This window comes from Phascolarctos cinereus, unplaced genomic scaffold (genome assembly GCF_003287225.1).
Source record: "Phascolarctos cinereus isolate Bilbo 61053 unplaced genomic scaffold, phaCin_HiC Scaffold_726;HRSCAF=1367, whole genome shotgun sequence".
Lineage (NCBI taxonomy): Eukaryota > Metazoa > Chordata > Mammalia > Diprotodontia > Phascolarctidae > Phascolarctos > Phascolarctos cinereus.
The window spans coordinates 377,091,141-377,109,568 of NW_027556098.1; the positions used below are offsets into that span (position 1 = coordinate 377,091,141).

Below are 18,428 nucleotides of genomic sequence, written 5' to 3' on the forward strand. Positions count from 1 at the left end.
AAATAATTCCTGCTCTCATGGAGCTCCCAGTCTAACGGGTGAGACAACACAACAACTACGTACAAACAATATATACAGGCTGTCCCAAAAGTCTTAGTGCAGTTTTAAGCTACTAAAGCGTCCCAGAAAAGAGATTGATTGGGAGGAGAAGCCAGTGAGAAATCCGAAAGTGAAAAGCTACTAGGCTATTAAAGCTTAATATATACAGGATAAACCTATGATCCTATGACATTTATTAGCTGCGTGACCTTGGGCAAGTCCTCTGGTGCCTCAGTTTCCACATCTGTAATATGGAGGGACCAGATGGCCTCCGAGGTTCTTTCAAAGCTGTAAATCTAAGGTCCTACAACGTTTAGTAGCTGTGGGACCCTAGATGAGCGCTATACCTCTCGGATCTTCAATTTCCTACTCGGCGGAATGAGGGGGTTGGGCTAGAAGCTCTCGGAGGTGTCCCGTTTAGCTCTGAATTCCGCAGTCAATCCCAGGTCTCCCGTGCTTTCCTCCCTCTCTCCCTCCGCGCCTCTTCTCTCCGCGCAGCCCAGACTCTTACCTATGGGTGCCGGGAGTGACTGTTTCAATGGACTATTCCTAAGTCCAGACTTGCCCTGGGGGGAGGGGGGGATAAGCCGAGGAGGAGAGAGGGGAGTGGGGAGGAGGAGAGGAAGGGAGGTGGGAGGCGGGAGGAGAGGTGAGGAGCAATGGAGTTGGGAGGATTGAGGGGAGGTGGGAGGGGGAAGGACGCGGGTGCTGAGGGAGGAAAAGGAGGACTGCAGGGAAGGAAGGAGGAGAGGGGCAGTGGGAGGGGGCCTCCTCCTCTTCTTCCTCCTCCCTCTTCTCCGCCCCCCCTCTCCCCCTCGGGCCCGCCCCCGGCCCCCAGCCCCGCCCCCGGCCCGGCGCTGACGTCAGCTGCGGCCCGCCCCTCATTGTCAGTCCCGTGGAGCTGGAGCTGCCGGCCGCCCGGAGGAGCCCAGCCCGGGGAGCCTCCGCAGCGCGGGCGGGCCGGGCCGGGGCCGGGGCCGGGGCCGCAGCCTCCCAGGTGAGAACGGGGCCCTGGGGAGGGCGCGGGAGCGTGAGGCAGAGCTCGGCAGGGGCCCTCGGCGAGGGCGGGCGTCCGGGACCTGGAGACGGAGCCCGGGAAGAAGGAGTCCGGGCGGGCGCGCGGGCGCGTGGGGCACTCGCGGAGGGCGCCGAGTCTCCCGCGCGGGGGCGGCCGGAGGCCGCCGGCCTGCGGCCACCTGAGCCGGAGCTGGGGACTGACAGTCCTGGCGGAGAGCGAGGCGGGCGGGTGAGGAGTGAGGGGCGAGAGCCCCCCGGAGCCGTGGGGAGGGAGGGGGCGTCCGGGGGGCGCGAGCGTGTGAGTGAGTGTGTGAGTGACAGGCTGCGGAGGTGGAAGGGGTCGGCGTGGTGGGGTTGAGCATCCCAGAAAAAGGATTGACTTGGGAGGAGACTCCAAGGAGAAATCTGGAGAAGGTGAAGAGCCGAGGAGAGCTGGGGGAGGGGGAGAATCTGAGGCCAGGAGGGGGAGAATCCGAGGTGAGAAGCTGAAGTGAGGAGGGGAGAAGCTGGGGTGAGGAGGGGACAATCTGAGATGGAGAGAGAAAATCTCAGCAGAGAAGTAAGGAGGGAGGAGAATCTGCTGAAGGGAGAGACGAGGAGAATCTAAGGAGAGAAGTGGGGAGGGGGGAATCTGAGAAGTTAGGAGAGGAAGAATCTATTCAGAGGAGAGGTGAGGAGGGAGCAATCAGAGGTAAGGAGGAGAAGAATCAGTGGTGAGGTGTAATCTGTGTAGCGAGTAAAAATTAGAGGAGAATTAGTGGAAGGTGGTAGTGGAAGCAGGGAATCCAGAGGTTTGGGGCGGGAAAATGAATTCTAAAGGATTTGAGGGCGCGGTGGTGATGGGGTCCCCAATCGAGTATAGGGGGCTGTACGGGGAGGAGGGGAGAACCCTGAGAGGAAGGAAGTGATCATACAGGAAGAGCCCGGGAGATCGAGGAGGGGAGGGGAGAGTTTGGGAATGGGGAAGGGACAGGAACAGGAATTGGGGGTGGGAAGGAGGCCTGGCGGGTCCGAAGAGAATCCCTACTCCCCGCCCTGGGAGGGGGTGAGGGGAGGTCAGAGGGAAAGGAAAGGAAGGGAGTGGAGTGGAGTGGAGTGGGAGTGGAGTGGAAGTGGAGTTGAGTTGAGTTCTGTTCTGCGGCTGTAGAAGCAGCAGCAGCAGCAGCTGTCTGCCCTGCCTGCTGTCCCAGGCGATACTGGTTTCGGCTTAGACCAATGGGCTGAGAAGGAATTTGAGGCATTTGCTTTGTTTAAGTTGCCAGTAGACAGTCCTTAAAACTAATTAATGATGGAATCTGAAAGGAAATGCGCGGAGAGCTCGGGGAAGGGGCTAATTACCAAGCCGGGCGCCTGGGGAGGAGGCCTTGCCTGCGTTGGGGGAGCACCGCCCCCTCTCTCCCCCAGCCCCAAGTCACATTAAACTTTTCCGCAGAGTGTGCGGCTTGTCTGCCTGCCTGCCTGCCTCCTGCTTGCCTCCTTCCCTCCCTCCTTCCTTCCCTCCCTCGGCTTCCCAGAGGAGATCTGTGCCGATCTCCCCACAGAAACCCAGAGGGTAATCATGGCTTCCAGAAGTACAGCCATGAACTGTGGTTTTGAGAGTGAGTGTCCTTTTCCAGAGAAGGGGGGGCGTCTTCAGGGAATCTCAAGTCCTTGGGAGTGAGTATTCCAGGTCATGGGCCCCTCTTAACAGTCGCTCTGGTATCTTGCGGTCCTGGTTAATAGCTTGGGTATGCAAACCGAGGAGGACCGGCTGGCCATTGAACATTTCTTCCTCCCGTCAGACCCTTTCCCAATACCCCAGGAGCAGCGTTACGTATTGTCTCAGCAATGCCCAAGCCGATTCTCACACTCTTAGGGTAGACAGCCCCAAAGAGGAAGCGTCCTAGACTAGAGACTAGATATACTGACCTGCCAAGCTGGTCCCACCTCCCCCTGACTCACTCTCTGACCTTGGGGGAAGGGACTTCTGTGTCTTATCTGGCAATTGAGGATAATACTCCCAGCCTCGTGGGGATGTTATGAGGGGCGGTATCTGTCTGAGGTACTTTACTTTTACCAACTGACTGCAGCTCAGTTCTAATTAGCTGTCTTGGTATCAGAACTGAGGACATTCAGTTCCTCCTATGAGCTGTCTCCACAACCTGACCACGGTGGACTGTGGAGTAGGGATTTTAGATCTGCAAGGAACATTTGAGATCATGTAATCTCACTCTTTCATTTTTTGTTCTCTTTCAGTTGTTTCAGTCGTGTCCGACTCTTCCTGACCCCATTTGGGGTTTTCTTGGCAACCATACTGGAGTTGTTATACCATTTCTTTCTCCAGCTCATTTTACAGATGAGGAAACTGAGGCTAACAGGGTTAAGTGACTTGCCTAGGGTCACACGGTTAGTTTCAGAGGCTGCATTTGAACTGAGGTCTTCCTGACTCCAGGCTAGGCGCTCTGTCCATTCTGCCACTTAGTTGCCCCTCTCATTTTACAGAATAGGAAACTGAGGTCCTGGGGGAGGGGAAGTGACTTACCCAGGGTCACCCAGCTAATGTCAGAGGTTGGAACTTTGCCTCTGACAGATACAGTGCTCTTCTCACTTGCACCATTTTCTGTGGGAGAATATGAGCTGTCACACTTTGCAAACACACCTTTCCATCACCCCTTTTTGGGAGTGGAGTGTTTTGAATGGCTAAGTGGAGTAACCAAGTAGAAAATTCTTCTGTCAGAAATAATTATTTTGGTTAGAATTTCCCCTCAGGGCAGATATGTTTTTGATCACTTTCCTTTGTGGAATTTTCCAAGTTTCTAAAATTAAACTATTTCCCTAAACATTGTAAGAAAATCTATTTGAGCAAACTGAGGGAGGGGTTGGTGGGAAGTTGGGAGCATGGGTAAACCAGCAAAAATCTTAAGTTTTCTGGATTGTTTCAATTTCTCCAATATTTTTCACTTTTCTCATTTATAGTATATTTGTATATATGTCCAATCACCACTGCTAAGCTCTTTGAAGGTAGGGAACATGTTCTTATTATTTCCCCCCTCTAGTGACTAATATATTGCACATAGTAGGCACTTAACAAATATTTGTGAAATAAATGAATGACCAGTTTTCCTAGAATTATGGATGTTAGAGCTGTCAGGGACCTTGGAAGGAAGGAGAAGTAAACATTTGTTAATCACCTACTATGTGCCAAGCTTAAATACTTTGGCCATGCAATGAGAAGACAGGACTCTTTGAAAGAGACCCTGATGCTGGGAAAGATTGAAGGCAAAAGGAAAACCAGGACAGCAGAGGAGGAGATGGATGGGATAGTGTCGTGGATGCAATGAACGTGCGCTTAAGACAGACTTTGGGAGATAGTGGAGGGCAGGAGAGCCTGGTGTGGTATGTAAGGTCCATGGGATAATGAAGAGTCTGGCGCGGCTGAATGACTTGAACAGCAAGGTACGGTGCTAATTGCTTTTACAAACATTATCTCATTTGATCCAAGAGATTATCTAGTTCAGCATTATTGTTTTACAGATGAGGAAACTGAGGACTGTGGACTTGAATTGACTTGCCAATGGTCACACAGATTTCAACCTACTTCCCTTGACTCCAGGGTTTTTTCTGCTACCCTTAAGCTTTATTATTTTTTTGTGGACTCTTTGTGCATTTGACCTAGCTTTCTTTAGTTCTTAGAAGTTAACTTTTCCCCAGTATTTTGACCTAACTGAAAAAGCAGTCTCTGGAAATAAAGTGACCTGGATTCTAGTACTAGCTTTGTGGAGAAACGCTGTGAACCGGGGCTGTCATTCTGCAGAAAAGAGGGATTCATACACACACCATTGGCTCCCAGTGGTGTTGTCAGAATCCACAAAACAAACATTTATTAGGTGGTTGCTATGTCTTGGTGTCATAGATTTAGGTCTGGAAGTGATGTTAGAGGGTGTATGCGGAATACTGCATGGAAAACCTGCCCCCACAGAACTGACGTCCTACTGGGCGAAATCTACCAGAAAATGTTTTTTGTTGAGGTCTCGATGGTTTTGAGTTTGGGGCCTTATAGGCAAACATAGAAATGGCTGGCAGTACGTAGTAGGCACTTGATAAAATGGCTGGTGATGCTGGTGGTATTCCTCAGATGAAAATGTGAAGAACTGCAGAGGTTCTGTTGTAGTTGTGTGATGTGGTCAGGGGATGTGGGTCTGTGGTTGTGGGGGGAAAGGTGGTATCAAACTATCTTTCTTCACTTGTAGAAAAGCCCTCTCTGTGATATTCAGGAATGGAAAATGAATACTTTCTCATGTTATGTACCTCTGGGAGCTTTTAAGGTGGTTCAATAAAGGTAAGATACATATCCAGGTCAAGAATTAGCCTGCCAGTCCCTAGCAGAAGGTGGTGGCATAATGTTAAGTATTCCTAATAAACTTTGATTTGCATTTTTAACGTGTTTTGTTGTGGGGGGTGTTTATTTTATTTTGTGTGTATTTGGGGGTGGGGCACTTTTGGTAGAGATTTTTTGCTGGTGCCTGAGGCTTTGATAAAATTTACATTTAGAAGAGACTCCAATTGTCCCTATTTGTTCTGAGGGAGATTACTAAAGTGACTGTGGCCAAGGCTGGAAAAAGTAATAGCTCACATTTCTATATGGTACTTTAAGGTTTATAAAGCACTTTATTTACAATAACTGGTGATGGCAGTGAAAGTACATTATCCTCATTTTATAGATGTGGAAACTGAGGCTCAAGGGAGTGAGTTAAGTGATTCATTCGCACATGGTTACACAGATAGAATGTGTCAGAGCTGGGACTCCAAAGGTTTTCTTAGTCTCTCGAGTCATAAGTCCAGCACTCTGCTTCTTCCTCTAGAGGAAGGGTATCATGTCTGGTGAAGCCTAGGGATCTCTTCTTAGAACAAGATTTTTAAATGCATGTGATAAATTACATAGGATTACAAAGGAAATCATATATACATATATATACAGATACATGTTAATATAGGATACTAATATGTTAACATGTAACTTAATATATAACACCAAAATATAAAAATCTGTACTACTGATAATAAACATATAATTAACATAATATAATAAACAGTAGGAGACTATCATTAAAATATCAAAATATTTTACAAACAAGTTCATGATCCTTCAGTTAAGAACTCCTACTCTAGAAAGATTCACTAAATAATTTGAGATGATAAGTTAAAGGTGTTGAAGAAGCAAGGGACCAGGAGAAATAGAGATGATGAGGGTTGCTAGAGCTGACAGGTAGGGTGTAAGGCAAGGAGAAATAGATAGGGGCTGACAGAATCTCGAGGACAGTAACAATTACTAAAGACACTGTTAAAATTGATCAGGAAGCGTTATACACATAACAGCCACATTGTTTGATGACTAATATTTGTGATAGACTTAACCCTTCTCAGCAATACAAAGATCTAGGACATCTCCAAAGGCCTCATGATGGAAAATGCTATCCACATCCAAAGAAAGAACTATGGAGTATCAATGCAGATCAAAGCATACTATTTGCTTTTTTTTTTCTTCTGTTGTGTTTTGTTTCCTTTTTCTGCTGGTTCCTCCTATTGGTTCTAATTCTTATCTACAACATCACTAATGTGAAAATATGTTTAATAGGAATATATATGTATAGCCTATATCAGATTGCATGCCTTCTTGGGGAGGGAGGGGAGAAAAATTTTAAAACTCAAAAACTTATGGAAGTGATTGTTGATAATTCAAAATAAATTAATTAAAAATTAAAAAAAGAAAAAAATTGATCAGGAAGCTGGGTATTCATATGTTCTCTTTATGAAATGTTAGCCCCTAGAGGACAGAAGCTGAGGTCTTCTGATGTTTTTATGCAGGACTGCATGATAAGGGGCTTGTCTTTATTCTTTGAGTATTCTAAAACCTGGATATCTAACCCTTAGGAACTAACATTTCATAAATGTAGCACTTTAGATGAAAAAAGCCATCTAGAACATCTTAGTTTTCTGACAGAACTGGGGGTTGTTTTGGTTTTTTTCCCCTCTGATAATTCCTCTAGTCTTTGATCCATCCCTAAACTTCCTACAGCTCTGCTCCTGGTTTTTTCTTTAGAGGAATCTCTAAAATCCCTGTGTATACCTCTTCTATTCCCCCTCCCCCATAATTTGCCACCTTATTTTCAACTCTAGTGGTCAATAATACCAACTCACACTTAGAAAAGTTTATGTCTACAAATTCCTTTCATCAGAATCACTGGTAGGTGGTACAAACATTGCAATCACCACTTTTAAGATGAGAAATCAGGTTTAGAGAAGATTTGTGACTTATCCATAGTCACACAATTTGGCCCTCACACCCAGGCTTTTGGCTCTCCATACCTCCACCACATTGCTCTTGATCTACTCTGAAACCCCCACGTGGAGGTCAGGTCTTGGGTTCACACGATCCTCTAGTTTCTTTTGGAAGCACTGTTTAAGGAACCAAACAGAATTCAGAGGCACCATTCCTCTGTCTTTTCCATCCTGCCATGCCCAGTATGCCACTCCAACATTTGAGAAACTTTAAAAATTTTGTCGAAAATAACTTGAGCCATTCAAATCATTGTACATAGTGACAGTTACGTTTCCACACACCATTGTTTCCCCTGCTGTTTGCTTCTTGTCATCCAGAGACCTAGCGTCCCACTTCCCAAGAAACCTGCAGAATTTCTTTGGTGCCCAACAGACCTGCAAGTATCACTTCATTTTTGTTAATGCCTCTCCAGTATTTACTATGATGACATCCCCACCTCCATCAGTTATCTTCCTTCTTTAGTATATTAAGGTGCTGTGATCTCACTGGTAGTGGAGCAGATATTTGCCCTGGCTGACAAAAACACAATTCTTGGAGCCTACCTCCTCTGGAATTAGCCAGGCTGATTCTTGAACAGCCTCTGGGGAGCCTATTACCTTGCCTTTTTTCACTCAGTAGTGGGCTCAGAACTCTACTGGTATAACCTTTGAGAAGCCAGGCTGACCTTCATGCCACCATGAAGCATTAGACTCTGTGTGAGGAGGTTCCTTACTTCAGTACAAAATCCAAACATCTTTCCCTGGCATTCAAGGCCTCTCACAGGCTGATCCTGTCCCTCTCTGATCAGTCACTAACCTTCAATTTTCACTAGGTCTGTCTCCTTAGTGTCCCCTGAATGAGCCTCATGCTTGTCTATATCATTACCTATATCTTCTCACTTCCCCCCCTACGACAGTCTGAAGCTTCTCTAGCCCTTAAAATCTGACCCATCTTTCAAGGTCATTGAGTCCTCCCCCTACCAACCCAGCTCATAATTGCGACTTTCTTCTCCAAATTCCTACAACATTTATCTATTGCCTTTTGCCTCTATTATGCATTTGACATGTCCTTAATTGATTTTTTTTTCACATGCCTATGTCTTATCTCTCCAAGGAGATTTAAAATTTCATACCAGTAGAACCTGGCTTCTCTTACATCCATCACTATCTTCCTGAATGTACTAGGTGCTTATAAATGTTTTCTAACTTTGATCATTGCTGTAGTCATCATCATAAATTGACATTTACATAGCACTTTCAATTTTGCTGAATGCTTTGCAAACATTATATCTCGTTCATTTGAACCTCACAATAAATCTGTGAGCTAGGTAAGCACTACGGATATTATTATCACCATGTTATAGATCAAGAAACTAAGGCTGATTGAATTAAAGTGACTTGCCCACGGTCAGATAGCTAATTGGTGTCTGAGGTATGAGAACATAGGAGTTGTAGTCCAAATGTACAGTTTCTACGTGAACACTTAAATTTTTGTTATTGATACTAGATTAAGTATATACAATTTATATTACAGAGTGAGAGACAGAGAAAGAGGAGGAGGAGGAGGAGGAGAGGAGAGTTAGAGAAAGAGAGAGGAGAGAGAGAGAGAGAGAGGTAATAACTAGGGGGGAATCAGAGAAGGCTTTCCATAGGAGGCTTCCCATCTGAGGGAAGCTAGAGATTCTACTAGGCAGAGGTTAAGAGAGAATGAGTACATTCAGGACATGAGAAATTAATTATATAAAGGCACAGAGGTGGAGTGTTGTACATGTAAGGGTAGTTGATGGTGGGGGAACAGCTAACAAGCCGGTTTGGAAGAGAATACACAATGGGGAATGATATGAAATAAGACAGAAAAGGTAGATGGGGGCCAAATTATGAGGGTTTTTTTAAATGCCATGTTGAGGATTCTGTATTTTATCCTTGAGGCAATGGGGAGCCACTGAATAGCTTTGATGGGCTGGAGTTAAAATGATGGATGGAACTGTATTTTAGGAATATCACTTCAGCCTATGGAAGGGAGAAGACTACAAGTTCCCTAACCTTCCTGGGCCTCTTTTTCTTTATCTTTAAAAGGAAGAGTTTAGCCTGAATTACTGTTTTTAACCTTTTTTTGCATGTCTTGTACCCTTTGGGTAGTCTGATGAAGCCTGTGGCCCTCATCGCCAAATAATGCTTTGTAAAAACATCATTTAAAGTAATGTTAGATTCCAGTTAGAGTAAGTTAGTGAAAATAAAGATCATAATGATATATATTTTTAAAATTTTATTTTATTTTTTCCCCATCCAAATTCACAGATCCCCTGAAATCTATCCACAGACGTCTTAGTGGTCCATGGGCTCCAGATTAAAAAGCCTTGGCCCATAGCACTTCTAAGGTCCCCATCTACCTTGACGATTCTTCTGGTGAACTTCTCTCTCCCTCAGATACATTGCACTCCAGACAAATTGGGTTACCAAGCCATTCTCTAAACTGGTCCGGTGTTTTGTTCTCGATGTATCCCCTTTCTTTGGGATGTGCCTTTTTCTCTTGTTGAAAGGCTGCTGGTCTTTGAAGGATCAGTTGACTTGCCATCTCTTCCATGAAGCCTTCCCTAATCTCTCCCACTCACTCTAAGCTGGTGATCTTGGCATCACCCACCTTGGTGGTTTCAGTTGGGTCCTAGTCCTGTCCACAGATGCTCCTATGGAGTTCTGTTATTGACCTTGTGCTAACTCTGAAAAGTGCTTTCTTGGCCAATAAATAAATAAATGCTTGTTTGAGTTATTAATGCTTTCACTGTAAAGCCTTGGAAGAGGTGTGAGGTGGGGTGAGATGGGAAGGGGGGAGTTGAGTTAACTTCTTCAGCAAAACACACTTTATTTTGATGACAGCCATAAAAACCTCAAAGCCAATTAAGTCTATTTAAAGCTACCAAGACCAGCTTGGTAGTTTATTCTCTTTCCTGGCCCTATGGTAGATTTTTATTGAAATCTTAGTTTCCTTAATTTGAATCATCAGTTGGAAGACCCAATTTAATAAATTTTTTTAAAAAAATTGTATTTCCATTTTAATGTGCCTTTGTGTACTTTTCCACAACTGAGATAAATGTAGGTCTAATTATTAAGCATTAAAAATACTATGCTTAAAAGCAATGATTCATCATTTTGATCACTTTTTTCCCTTTCCCCATTAATTTTGTAGCTTCATCAGGAAATCGGTGACTTGGTTATTTTATTTATTGAAGCTGATGCCAGTGGTTATTGAGCAATAAGCATAACTTGTTTGATTAATTGAAACAAACTTGTTGAGGATTGAGTTCATCTGTCCAGGGTTGGAAGGGACGTCAGAGGCCATCTGGTTCGATGTCCTGAGGAAACTGAAACCCAGGGAGTTTGTGACTTGAGTTCTCTGGCCCTGAAGGCCATCTGGCATTGGCTGGGTGAGTGGCCACTTACTTGTCAAGGATGTTTAAAGCCTGGCATCTAAACTTGAGGGAACTTGCCCTCCCTCCTAGCTCTAAGATTCCAGAATTCTATTCTTGAAAGTTTCAAGAAAAAATTGACTTCTTACTCAAATAAGCTTATTTAAGTTATGTGAAATGTTTTATACACTAGATCAAAATGAAAAACTTAGGTGCAAAATTCATGTTTAATGAGAATCCATTCAACTCAGAAAACTTTTATTCCTTATATATAGAATTACGAGATTTGGAAGGAATTTTAGCAATCATCTAGTCTTATTTTATAGATTAGGAAACTGAGGTCTATAGAAGTGAAATAACTTGATCAAGGTCAAAAGAAAGGTGAGCTTTCTTCCTTTCTTGATTTTCAAACAGTTTTTCCACTTGGAATTAAGACTAGATCATCATTTAATTATTGTTTGTTGAAGTCCCCTGATTTCCAGCATGACTGATTTTTTTTTCTAGCTCTATAAAATAATTTTTTGATAGTTTGATTGGTGTGGCACTGAATAAGTAAATTAGTTTAGGTAGACTTGTTTTTATTATATTAGCTTATGACTGAGTTTTAAAACTCATCTTGAAAATGTTTTTCTGGAGTGGTTGACACTCAGCACTGAAACTGATTTAATGAATGGTATTAATAAGAGTCAACAAACATTTATTAAGCACCTACTGTGTGTCAGGCACTGTGCTAAGTATTGGTGATATAATTGATCGTTGAGAGATGATTGTTGCATGTATATATAATGTATCGTAGCCAACCCTTCTTTAGTGAGACCCTGGTGTGGAGGGTTGGGAATATCTGCAAAAGGTGTGTTACAGGTCACCTCTCATCTCATAGTAGAGAAAATCAAAAGAATCATAGAATTTCAGGGTTGAAAGAGATTTCAGAGGTCATCTTGTCCAACCTGTTCTTGAAGAGAAATCTGTCGTGTAGATTCTGCTGAAGATATTCAGTGAAGGGGAACCCACCGTCTCCTGAGATAGACGATACAGGAAGAAAGCTCATGTGTTCCCTTTCCCCTCTTGTCATTCTTCCCCTCCCCCCACCCCACCCCATCTCACCTGCCTGCTCCATTATCCAGGCTAAATGTCCCTAGTTCCTTGATGTATTCTATCTTCCTCCATCTTCATTGTCCCCACTCTGGATGTGCTAAAATGTGTCAATATCCTTCTTATTTGTCCTTTTCAGAATATGGATTCTCCTTCTTTCTATATTAGACACTTTTAGTTCATCAAGATAATTAAAAACCTTTTATGTTGTAGCAACAAGAATAAGCTAAGAATATCAGTGTATTGAGAGAATCATATCTTTATTAGAGGCCCCATATGGAATGTTTCTTTTCTGAAGTCTAGAAAAATGTTTTCCAAGGAAATTAATTTTACCCATTCTGGTTCCACCTAGATCCCATATGCTCTGACTCTGCTATTCCTTTAGAGGAACTAAATCCTTGCAAAAGTTGCTTAATCTCCCTGGGCTTCGCTCTTCTCCTCTCTAAAATGAGATGTTTGGATTAGATGGTCTTCCAGCTCTGGATCTGGGATACTGCTATGATACTATGATTTTATTCCATCTGTTGTGTGACCTATTTGCTAAACTTTTCTTACAAGATGAAGTACATATTGTCTCCTTCCAGAGAATGAGAAAATGATATACTCTTGAATCTGTGATACCTTTTAAAACTGTTTTCATATAGCTTTTCTTTTAGTATAGAAAGTTTCAACAAAGGGAAAATTTCAATTAAAAAGCAAAACTTTGTATTTTCTCCACCCTGACTGGCCACATTGGCTTAGAAGTCTCTGGCACTCCTGCTACTTAAGAAATAGAATCTTTGTGAAAGGCTCATGAGGATTGGAATTGGCCCCACTGTAATCACATAATGGTGTCAAGGAGGAAACATGATCCCCTGCAATTCATTCCACACACCCTCCAGAAAGTGAAGCTGTCACTGAACTTGGGTCAAAAAAATGTTCTCAAACTGGTACCCTGGAAATAGCAAGCTCTGGAGGCAGAGGAAAGCCCAAGCCTAGCTCCTGGTCAAGGTCTAGTTTCCAGAGACCTACACGACAATCTGTGTGAATTTGAGGAAAGAAAAGTTCCCCCATTTCCTTCAGAAGACTTAAATATCTGTGCCCAATTGAACAAATAAATGCCTCACTTCTGCTTTTTCCTTAGGATCTACCTGCTTTCTTATTGTGCCCTTGCTTGTACTATAAATGCATGGCAAAAGTAAATGTTTTCTAAGGACCTTCATTCCACGAGGTACTTTGTGGGCAGAGAATCATAAGATTTACAACTGGGAGACAGGACCTTGGAGAATGGCTAGTGCTAGTCCAATCCCCTCATTTTCCTTGGAGAAACAGGCCCAAAGAGATTAAATGATGTAGCCAAGGAATACAAGTTGTGGTGCTGAGATCTGAACTCACCTCCTCTCCACTCCAACTGTACTTATCTTCTCCACATTGCTCTGTAGTAACTGCTCTTCATGGGCAGCAAGATGGCGCAGTGCATAGAGTGCAGGAAGACTCATCTTTCCAAGTTCAAATCTGGCCTCAGGCACTTACTAGCTGGGTGACCTTGGACAAGTCACAAAACTCCATTTGCCTCAGTTTCCTCATCTGTAAAATGAGCAGGAGACGGAAATGGCGAACCACTACAGCATCTCTACCAAGAAAACCCCAGATGGGGTCATGAGAAGTCAGACCTGACTGAACAACAACATGCTGCTCTCCATGTTCTTTACTGAAGTCAGCATCATCCCTTTTAAAAAAAATTATCTTCCTTACTTATGAACTTCAGCATGAATATTTTAATATGCAAAGAACAGAAAAGAGGAAGGTATATGGAACAGAATGAAACTGAATATTCCCCCCCTTGGGAAACAGACACCCCCTCCCCTCCTTCCCAAGCATTTTACCCAAGGCCAGGATGGAAGTCTGGGCTTGGCCCTGAGCCCAGGACTTGTCTCCAGTCAGTCCTGGTCTTTGACTCAATGTCTTCTGTCCTAGACATGTTGTTATGATATCCTTCCCCTTGTAATTTCACCTGTGGTCATTCACTTGGCATGTGAGCTGATTAGGATGCACAGAGGGCATAAGTAGCCATCATGACCTGGGGACTGGTAGAAAAGACTGAGGAAAGCCCTCCTCCTTGTGGATTAGGGGTTCTTAAACTTGTTTTTGTAGCATGGACCCCTTTGGCAGGCTGGCAAAACCTATGGACCCCTTCTCAAAATAAGGTTTTTAAATAATTGGAGGAGATGCTAAATTTTAGTTAAAAATTAGTGAAAATAATGATATAGTTTTTTTTCCCCATCCAAGTTCATGTTCATGGACCCCAAGTTTAGAATTCTTGTTCTGGAGTAATTGGCCATGGTTTCACTTGTAGGCAGGTCAGAGTACAAATTGTGGGCAGGGGGTGGGGTTTGGCATCTTACTACCATTTCACCCAGCTGCTGTGGAGAGGGGGTGGCTCAGAATGTAACCTCGAGATGTCTCATTCCTTCCCATTGTGTATTTTTCCATGTCTGAAGCTCTGAGCTGCTTGACCCGGATGGCACACCATTTTTCCCTTCTCCCTTTTACCTTTCCACAGAAGGGAAGTGTCTCTGCAGCCTGAAAACAAAAGGGAGAGTCCCCTCTGCCTTCCCACACCCCAGCCAGGGCCTTGTCTTGTTCCCAAGCTACTGCAGAGAGGCAGAGCCATCATGGGAGCTAATTTCACAATCAAAGATTCATGTATAAGCTTTTTTTTTTTTTAGACCTGGAAGGGACCTTTAGAAGCCATATTGTCCAGATCTCCATTTTATAGATAAAGGGACTGAGTCAAGTGAGTTGCCCAAGGCCACATAGGGAGTAAGTGGCAAATATGCAGATTTGAACTCAGTACCTGTGACTCTTAATCCATCACTCTGAAACCTTCTCTGCAGTTTAAGGATGCTGGTTGTTTGCACTTAAGCAACCTTCTGATACAAGAGCATCTGTCCTTTCCTGCTTTCTGTTTTCCCTGTTGTGCTAACAATAGTGACCTTCGCCTCCCAGCCTTTATGCATCAGAAACATTATTTCTATCCTGAGTTAGTCATGGGAAACATCTTAGGAACTTTTCAAGGCTTTTCCTTTTTCACCATGTCTTTGTTACCAAGATGAATTCAACTTAATTAATTATCACTAATTATATAAATAATAAATCACACAAAATAAATAATTAATTAAATTAATTTTTTTCCTGTAGTATGAACTTAACTTTTTCCTTTGTCAGTAGGTAGGGCAATAGACCATTAGACTGGGACCTGTGGGATAGTTTCTAATTTAGTGCTAACTAAGGTGCCTTTCATTTAATCAATGTTGAATGAACTGATTTTTTTTTTAATCCCCCCCAACAGGGCCTACCTAGCACAATCTATCATGCACTGGTGGGTGCTTGGATCGCTCCTGGGTTCTAGGCTTGGCTCAGCCACATGCTGTGACCTAAAGCACAGAATTTCGGAGTTACAAAGGCCTTTGGAAGCCCTATAGTCCAGTTTATTCCCAAAAGGAATGGCCACCATGACTCACCCAGTAGCGGTCATCCTGCCTCTGGAGGCCTCTGCTTTCTCATCTATACGAGGAACAGTTATACCATCGCCGAGGTGCTGTCAAACACAAGATACCAGTTTGTCTGTAATAAACGTTTTTCTCCTGGGTCCTGCCCCCAGTGCCTCATGCTAGCACAGAGGTAACCCCGGGCTCCTGAGGCCTGTGCCAGGGTAACACATGCTCCAGTAAGTCCCGCCAAGCTGGAAGGGCTTAGATTATGGGCTTCAGGAGAGGCTGTGCCTTACCTCCCTGGAGCAGCCCAGTTAAGTGTGGAAAGGTTCAGCACCAGTGGGGTTGGCTGTAGGGGCATGACTTTTTCAGCCACAGTGATTCTTGAAGACTCTCTGTGAAGGCACAGATGATGTACTGTCAACCGTATTGCTTATGGGATGCTCATGCCAATACCAATGATAATAATAGCCAGCATTTATAGAATGCTAATGTAAGGTTTGCAGAGGACTTTACAAATGTCTCATTCGATCTTCACAGCAACCTCGGCAAGAAGGTGTTCTTGTTATCCCCATTTTACAGATGGGGATACTGAGGCAGGCAGGTTAAGTGTCTTGCCCAGGGTCACACAGCTAGGAAGTGCCTGAAGCTGGATTTGAACTTAAGTCTTCCTGACACTCTAACCGGTGTGCCACCCAGTCATCTGTATTGAAAAGACTTGATACTTGTATGGCAGGTAGAACCTTAAGTTTTGTAAAATCTTTGATCATTTTCAAATTTTTAGCAGATTGCTTGAGATCCGCATTTGGAAGAAGCAAAAGAAAAAGGGAGCATTCTGGAATATTGGAAGGTTTAGCCCCTTAGTAAGAGGTTTAACTTTCTGAGGCCCAAGAGTTTAAGCCAATGGAGGTAAGGGGGGGAGAGAATGTTCCCCTTAAAAAAGCTCTGTGAGGACCCTGGTGCACCTTGACTTTAGCTCCTTAAGGACCTTAGAGGAGGTACCATGTGGCATGTTGGTGAGAATAGCTGATTAGGAGACGGGAGACCTGGATTCCAGCACCGGTTCTGTTATTGGTTGGATATGTGACCTTGGACAAGTCATTTCCCTCTATGTGCCTCAGTTCTGTTCTCTGGAATATCAGGGAGTTGGACTAGGTATCTGCCAGCTCTGACATTCTCTATTCTAAAGCCTCTCCCTGCTCTGACATTCTGAGTTTTAAAGCTCCTTCCAGCTCTGACATCCAGTGTTCTAAGGGCCCTCCCAGCTCTGACATCCTGTGTTCTAAGAGCCCTCCCAGCTTGGACACCCAGTGTTCTAAGGCCCTCCCAGTTCAGACATTCTATATTGCTTTCTAAAGTCCCTCAAAGCTCTAACATTCTACGTTTTTTAAGGCCTCTTCCATTTCTGATCTTCTGTGATTATAATTTTGAAGGACAAAGGAATTATGTCAGACATTGCTTTTATCTCCAAAATAACACAGAAATAATGTCTTTTTGAGCTTTGAAATAAAATTTGGCCAAAGATGAGGCGTTAGAGGTGAGAGTCTGATCTGAATATTCAGATAGAGTCTTGCTAATGTATGACTCACTTAGGTGCATTATACCAATATAGTATGTAACACTGAAGCATGTAATTCATCTCACATTCATAGTGTTACTATAAAGTAGTGGGTGTGATTTTTTTTCTTTTGGAAATATGTCAGAGCTTCTACAGCCAAATGTGCATTGTTCTTTGGGAATGACACACATTCCCATGGTGCTGCCATAACTCAGCATTTTTGGAAATCTCTTTTGAGAAAGACCTTTGGAGTCTATAGTTTGGTTTTTTTTTCATTAGGCAATGGGGTTAAGTGACTTGTCCAGGGTCACACAGCTAGTAAGTGTTATGTGTCTGAGGCCACATTTGAACTCAGGTCTTCCTGACTCCAGGGCTGGTGCTCTATCCACTGTGCCACCTAGCTGCCCCAAGTCTGTAGTTTTTTGAACAGCTTTAGTGCTGTGAGGTCTTTGTTCTCTGAACGTAGATTTGAATTTTTGGAAATGTCCAGAAGTTATGTGAAACAAAGTTTGGGGAATAAGATGGCTGAGAATAACCCACATGTATATAATTTCTTACCCTTTAGTATCTAGGGCAGCTGGGTGGTGCAGTAGATAGCCCACAAGGCTCATCTTTATGAGTTCAAATCCGGCCTCAGACACTTACTAGTTGTGTGACCCTTGGTAAGTCATTCAACCCTATTTACCTCAGTTCCCTCATCTGTAAAATGAGCTGGAGAAAGAAATGGCCAACCACTCCAATATTCCCAGATGGGATTACAGAGAGTCAGATGTGACTGAACAACAACGAATGCTTTTACAATTAAGTTCTTAATGACTGGATTGACTGGGGTAAAGAACAAAAGACAAAAGCAGTTGTGATGGGTAGAAATGAAACAGAAAAAACATTATTAAGCGCTTACTGTATGCGAGGCACTATGATAAGCCTTTGGCCATATGAACACAAGCAGACAAGCTCCTCCCTGACCTTGATGTGCTTTCTTTCTTATAGGGGCAGACAGCATAAGTAGGGGAGCAAAATAGCCAGCCCCATGTCTCCGAGATAGCCAGGAAGTGGCATGGAAGGGCTGGGTGACCTGGTCAGATTAAAGTGAAAGCTCCCCAGTTCTCAGAGTCCAGGGTCCCAGGGGCAGAAGTTGTAGTTTTGCTAGAAGGAACATAAAGGAGAGCCTGGAGTGAGAAAATGAGATTGATTTTTTTTCTTTGTAAATTTGTTCCAAGAATTCCAAAAATATTCTGAGCAGGGACAGCCTTGTTAGAAGGAGCACATGGCCTGCTTTAAAGGCGACATCACCGGGTGAGTGTAGAACACTCAAAAATATTAGGAAACTGGTTCAAACCCCAGTGCTGCCAGGATCTGGCTGTAGGTAAATTATTTTTCCTTCCTCAGTGTCGGTTGTAAAATGGTATGACCTACCTGGATGGATTGAATAAGATTGTGTGTGTGTGTGTGCGTGTGTGTGTGTGTGTGTGTGTCGACAGCGCTCTTTGTAAATGTCAGTTGCACCTGTTGTTGCTGTCCTTGAATATATTGAAAGAGGGGTGATTT

The 18,428-nt window shown here is 43.8% G+C and overlaps 1 protein-coding gene across 5 annotated transcripts in view; it reads left to right on the plus strand.

The window, feature by feature from the left end:
- Positions 1-921: 921 nt before the first annotated feature.
- Positions 922-18,428, plus strand: part of LUZP1 (leucine zipper protein 1) — a 100,983-nt gene continuing 83,476 nt past the window's right edge. For all 5 annotated transcript variants that reach the window (XM_020983044.2, XM_020983043.2, XM_020983042.2 and 2 more), the window contains exon 1: positions 922-1,036. The gene's annotated coding sequence lies outside the window, so the exon portion shown is untranslated. The remainder of the gene's footprint in view (positions 1,037-18,428) is intronic.